The sequence below is a fragment of the Xiphophorus maculatus genome, chromosome 3 (genome assembly GCF_002775205.1).
Source record: "Xiphophorus maculatus strain JP 163 A chromosome 3, X_maculatus-5.0-male, whole genome shotgun sequence".
Lineage (NCBI taxonomy): Eukaryota > Metazoa > Chordata > Actinopteri > Cyprinodontiformes > Poeciliidae > Xiphophorus > Xiphophorus maculatus.
Window position 1 is genome coordinate 27797587 of NC_036445.1, and position 6754 is coordinate 27804340.

General features: G+C 39.2%; 1 protein-coding gene across 1 annotated transcript in view; it reads right to left on the reverse strand.

The window, feature by feature from the left end:
* LOC106699876 (furin-like protease kpc-1) overlaps nucleotides 1–6754 on the reverse strand; it is a 205410-nt gene that overhangs the window by 197037 nt on the left and 1619 nt on the right. The window lies entirely within an intron of this gene.

Genomic DNA, 6754 nt, shown 5'->3' on the forward strand with positions numbered 1-6754 from the left:
TGAACTGGAGTGACAGTCTACTGTCTCCTATGTGCACAAAGCAGCGTTAATGTAGGTGCTTCCTCCCAGCAGCTGTTAAGACTCTAGAGCTGTCACTGCTAGCATCAAAGTCAAACTCAGTGTTTACATTCCTGCTGTTGTTTACAGTTTTGTTTTGTTTTACTTCATCTATATAGTCTGTTGTTTATGCACAAATATGCATTCACATTGTGTCATTTTAAAAAAAATATTCCTACTCAGTTGCACTTCCCCCCCTCTATCGGACTATGCTAATTTTAATAACAATATTTCCTATGTTGTATATTTGACCTTACTGTTTAGGATGATATTATCACTTATGTTTCTATATTTTTATTGTGTATAAATCTACATGTTTCACATTCCTGCTGCAGCTGAATTTCCCCACAAAGGTATAAAAGTTATTTCTATTCTTTGCTTATTCTAATTGACTCCAAGAAGCTAATTACGATGCTTCCACCTCCGTAATGCACTGTTACAGTTTTGTCCCACCTAGTGCGTTTTGCATGCAGGCCAAATTTATTTACTCACCTTAAATAACGTTTGTGCTGTTATTTCTACATCTCTGTTGTTTCCAGTTTTCATATATTGTTGCACATTATGTCGATTTTTTAAAAAGGATTCCACTCAGTTGCACATTCCTTGGATTGCAGTGCACTATTTCTGACTACTGCATGTTGCGTTTAAGTTGTAATCTTGTACTTGATGTATACCATGTTATTCTTAATTTTGTCAGTTTGATGTTTTTACTTTCCATCTTTGTGTGAACCTACATGCCCTGATGCTTCTGTTAACCCTTATTTTTTTCCACTGTGGGACAATAAAGGACATTTCTATTTAGGTCCAATTCTAAAAGTATCATTTTAGTTTCCTCTGACCAGAGCACCTTCTCACACGTTTCTCATGTCCCTTCAGTTCATTTGTCTACTTAGTCAATAATTTAGCAGTAAAAACGGTTTTTGAATTTAAAATGTTGCTTCTTTAATTGATATATGGTTTGTGATTTTAAAAAAATGCAATTAATTGTGATTAATCAATTACAGAGCCTGCAAATAACTGGATTAAGAATTTTAAGTGAGAAACTCTACCACTGGTGGTTTTATAGCCTAACCCTGTTTTCAACTTCTCCATAAATCCATTCCCGCTGCGTTCACTGATGTTCTCTAACAAAGCTAAAGCCTTCACTTAACTGAAATTAACTGGATTTTGATTGGCCAGTAGAAGAGTAAAAAGGAATGTGAATGCATGGCGTGCTTTTAACATTTTCATTTCTTGCAGATGTTGAGAATACGGTGAATCGTTTTCCCTCCGCTTTGCACAAATATGTGCAACTTTGTGTTCATCTATAGCCTAAAATCCAAATTAAGGGAGTTTGTGCTCACGTTTTTTGCCTTGCACTTTATGCAAGCGCCACATACAAGCAGGTCAGAAACTCCTCATCGATGTCGTTTATCCTCTGCAGATCGCCGTTTTCGATCTTCCCACAATTCTACCATGTATGCACAATGACGACACTCGACGTTTCGTAGTTGACTTTAGCAACCGGGCCTCCAGACCACGCTTCCATGGAGAGAAAAAAAAACTCCAGAGTCGGGAGATGAAGACATCTCTCAGAAGAAGTAATTCTGTTTGTGTCTTTATCCAACTTCTCATCAGAGGCAAAGAGCCTCTCCTCCTGCGGCATTTCTTCACCAAACAACAAACGGCACAGCTGACCACTGTTTAAAGTCTACAGCATCACTCAGCTCCTATCTCCCAAGCCGCTGATTGAAATCGATAGCCTCACTTGGGGGCTCAAGCCCCAGTCAATCCAACATGCGTGTGTGTGTGTTGAGGAAGGATAGAGGGGGGTTTCCTCCAGCTTACACCCCACCCAGCCAGTACCTGGCCTCTGGCAGAGACAAAGTAGACAGGGAGAGAGGGAGGGAACAGAAGTACAGCGGAGCCACATTGAACAGTGTCAGGCCCTCGGGGCCTACTGGGACTCTGATAAAGTACCTGGACATTTTTATAGACAAACTACTTATTTCCGCCCTCATATCGCTTGGGAAGACAGATAACTTTATATTCCTCTCAGGCAGAGGAATGGAAAGGAACGGGGAGGAAGACGGGGGGAGGGGGAGGAAAGTCCTTTCAGGAGTTTAATTGATCAAACTGAACCCACAAGGGTTTTTTTTTTTAAGATAAAAGAGACTAGCAGTCTCCTCTGTACAATACAGAGATCTTTCAGAGAGCAGAGCCATCACAAAAAAAGAGATGTAACTCATTATGCAAAGTCATTACCGGCCTCCAACTGTAGTTCTTAAAGAGGAGGAGTTAATGGTGAAACTGTATTGTCAAGGGTGTCCAAAAGGTCATAAAAGTGGTCGTACGATAACACAATTTCACAACGTTCACATTATTATGCCTGGCAAGTTTTAAGGTCATGTTTTAAAAGTCGAGTCTACTTCCAGGGTCTGACGGCGGCAGGTTCGTACTGAGAAAACAAGAAGCTCATTCACCCATCGCAGCTTCTGACGATCTACGAGGACAAAAAATGGAGTTAAAGGTGCATGAAAAAATATGGTGTGTGCCAATGTGTGTGTGTTTTTTTAAAGACGCTCTGAGCTTTACTATATACCTTTAAAGCTGGAACACAAGAAGCTCTTCGAGACAGCTGTTGTCACCGCTTTCATTGTTGTCGACGCAGAAGCATCATTCACATGTTTTTGGTTATGAAAAGCCGCAATGATTTCATCACTGTTTTGTACCTGTTCGTCCCAGAAAGTCCAATTAGGACTTATGTAAGCAAGTAAAAAAAAAATCATGTTGACGGAAGTGCTGTACTAATATATAACGTTAAATGAAATCTATAATCAGAAAAGAGAAACATAAAATGAAGGTAAGTGGCCGGTGAATACAAATCGGTTTCAAGTGCAGCTTAAACAGACTCGGATTTCCAGTGGAATGCTAGTCGCCAGTTTCAAACTCGTCAAATTCGCTGGAGATAAAACCGAGGACTGACTCAGACTAGAGTAAAGTCAATTAGAATTATCTGAGCTGGGTGTTGAGAACTATCGGTGGCAGTTCCAAGATAAAGATTAGGCTTAATTTTTAATCTAACGCACGGTTGAATATATGTTGTTAGTGATTGCTGAACTAATGACTTTAACCAAACTGTGATCAAAGGACACAGCAAGATTTTTGGCACAGACCTTGAGGTAGGAGGACAGGTTGCTACGCTGGTCTTGACATTTTCTGACATAATAAAGACCAACATAAAGAATTTGTGTTTAATCCAAATTGAGGTTAAATACATTCTGTACCATAAAGTTCTTAATGTCCTCAAGACGAGTGATAATATTACCAACCCTGGACTTACCATTATGACTAGTTGGAAGAAACATTGGAGAAAAGGGTCCAGTTAGATTGATTGATTGATAGTTAACACTAGAACTACCAAAGATTCCCAAAATGGGAATCTTCGTCCAGGTACCAGAGAGGGGCCAGTTTGGCCCTGTCCCTAGAGCTACCAAAGAGGGGCCAGTTTGGCCCTCCAAGAGAGGGTGTGAAGAGGCGCCTTTGTTATGTAAATAAGGCCATTACTATCCTGTTCCAAGGACAATCAGCGTGAAAGTTGATGTAGTGAGTTTGGCTCTCCTCCCCCCTGCTCACCAAATGCAGTATATTTCAAGTCCCATGCATAGTTTCTCTTTGCATGGTAATTCTTACAACAAATCCTGATGTTGTTTTCTAAGTTTTGTCCCTCTAGTATCTTGTCTTGACTCTCAATTTTCTTTTTTAAACAACATGTTAACCAGTTTAATAGCGGATGCGCTCTAAAACTTTGTATATTTTGCATCCTTTGTTTACGGCTTTTTTTTTTTTGCAAACTTTACAACAAAATTAAATGTCTTTTCTTAGTGGTTAAATTATCAGCTAATAAACTGTTCATGATCTACTGCATACGTTTTGTTAGGTCAGTTGTTAACCTAACAAGCAACAACAACTGCACCATTTAATTGATTTTAAATGTGTACTATAGGCAGAAATGTCTGTCCACTAGCCTATATTAATATTTAGTAATAAGCTGTTGTAGTGACTGGTGGATGGTTATGGTCTTTTCTATAATTTCTTCTCTGAAATTGCAATAGAGGACTGGGGTTTCACAGTACACTATGGTGAAAAGTCAATTTAATGATGTCGATGAAAGGATGTTAGCTGCCATCTTCCAGGTGTGTTCAGTTGGAATCAGAGAGTAATTAGCAGGAAAACTAAGAGTACTTGTTCCATGCAGGTCATCTACATCCTTTCAACAATTGTCAACGTCTAAGCCTATCACACTGCATGCATCCTCACCCCCGTCTGTTGACTGCCTCTTCTGCTGTTGGTTTGGTAGGTTTAAATACTCAACAAGCTGTCGATCTTTTACACAGCATCAATGTTATTCTTATCTCTATAAAAAACACAGAAATAACCCCCGGCATTTATGACATGGAACCATAAAGAAATCGAAAAGCAAACTCTGGTCTACCTAACAACCAGGGTTATTAGGTGTGGTTTGAATGCATAAGTATGTGCCAAGCAAAGTGAATACCATTCCAAAAGCAAAACGTGAATTGTAGGTCAAAGCATTCTGGATAAATAAACCAAAGCAAATGTGCATGTCTTGCGCTAGCGGGAGGAATTGCTGGTAGTCTTTTGCCAAAGATAAAAATGAAGTCATACAACTGTTAAAATCTGACGTGACTCTGTTTTTGTTTACATGTCATGATAATCATTACATTCAAAATTGTAACATCTGTTACATTTTAAGTTGATAAGATATGCTTTCACACTGCATTGTGTTAAACAAATGAAACCCCATTAGCAACTTGTTTATCCTCTTGCCTGTAAAAATGCTGCACTAAGAATCACTGAAGGAAATGACAGAACAAAATCTGAACAAGACACTAAGCACAACTTGATTCTTAAAAATGTAAGCAAAAGTGGGGTGGCCTCAGATTTTAGCTGTTGTTGAACAGTGTTTGTTTTTTCACATTTACCCAAAGACAAAATAAACATCCAACAAAATCTGCTCAGCATGAGTCGGGGATGAGGCATCAAACTATGGAGAATGTTGTTTTTCACACAAGTACCCTCTGCTGTAGTGCGTTTCCTGCTTTTGGAGCGGTCTCAGGACCACTTGGCATTCACGTATACATTCAAACCGCACTACAGTTCACTTCAGCTGAACCGAGACCTAGGCTTTTAGGAGGACCAGAGTTCACTTCTTTGGTCCGCATTAGAGTTTGAGTACACATTCACACCTCCCTAAATCAACCAAATTTTCTAGGCAAATGAAAAAGAGTATTAACGTGGGCTAAAGAGGGCTGGGGTGAATTTACCCCAATTCTCCTGAAACTTTGGGAACCTGTGGCAGATGTGTGCAAATCCACTCTCAATATCTTGTACATCACATGCCAATGTGTTATAAGTGGGAAAGGAAATGCAATTTTTTTCAACTTGTGGAGAAGATGAGCTATCTTATGCTGAAGATTGCTGTGTATTTTATCCAATTCACTTGTGAAAAAAAAATCACAAATGCATTGAACAAAGATACATTTCAAACATTTTTCATGTACAATATCAGTAAATACAAAGTTACACAGAAGCAGCACAGCGGTGTGGTAATTACCAATGTCTCCTTGGAAAAAAAGATCTCCAGTTTGAATCGTAGCCTTGGATTTATTCTGTAGAGTTTGCGTTCTCTCGTGCCCTAGTGTTTGGACTTCCTCTAGCAGTGCTAAAGCATAAATATTAATAATATTCAAAATACCTTGTTTTAGTACATCTAAGTAGCCATCTTGGTGTGTTTCTGTGTTAGCCCTGTGTTGAACTTTAAATTCTCCCTAAGATACATTCTGCCTATCATCGACAGATAACTGTATCCAGTTTTTGGGCCTGAATAAGATGTAAGCTGGTACAGTAAAAATGTCAGAAGAACATTTCTGAATTGCTTGGGTAAAGGTATTGGTCTCTGTAACTCAATTCCATCAGAGTTGATAAAAATGTAAATGCAATAAAGAACCTTGGATTTGATGAAAATGTTTACATTAAACACTTTGGTGAGCACACTTGAGTCTATGAAACACAAAATTCTGCCTTTTTCACATGCAAATGGTAAAAATTGAGTAAAAAATCTTAAAAATAAATTATCTTCTATTCCATTTACATAATTATCCACTGAAATGTTTTAAAATTAAGAGAAACAGTGCAATTGCACGTCTGTTTGCAGCCATTTTTATATGTATAAAATGTGAGCATACGCCTAAATGTTGAATTGGGGAGTGGGGAGAAGGTGACTTTAACTGCTGTGTTTTGAGCGTGAAAGTTGATGTAGTGAGTTTGGCTCTCCTCCCCCCTGCTCATCTACAGGGATGCTAATTAGACCATTCAGAGTCGTCAGCTTGGCCACATTTGGATGCTAATAACCCAGTTTGGCCCCTCTCGGTAGCTCTAGGAAGATACCCAATCTGGCCCCTCTTGGTAGAGATAGGAATTTCTCAAAATCCTGGTAGTCCTAGTGTTAACGCAATGAATTCAATGTGATTCATTGAATCTTGTAGCGGAAGCCTGTACAAAGGAAACAGGATGGGACCAAAGATGAGACCCTGAGGTACACCACAACCCAACACAACAATCAGCTAAGACTGGTTCTGGTCATACATAGACACTGACCTACACAGGGAAAAAACCCCGGCCCCTGTACGGATGT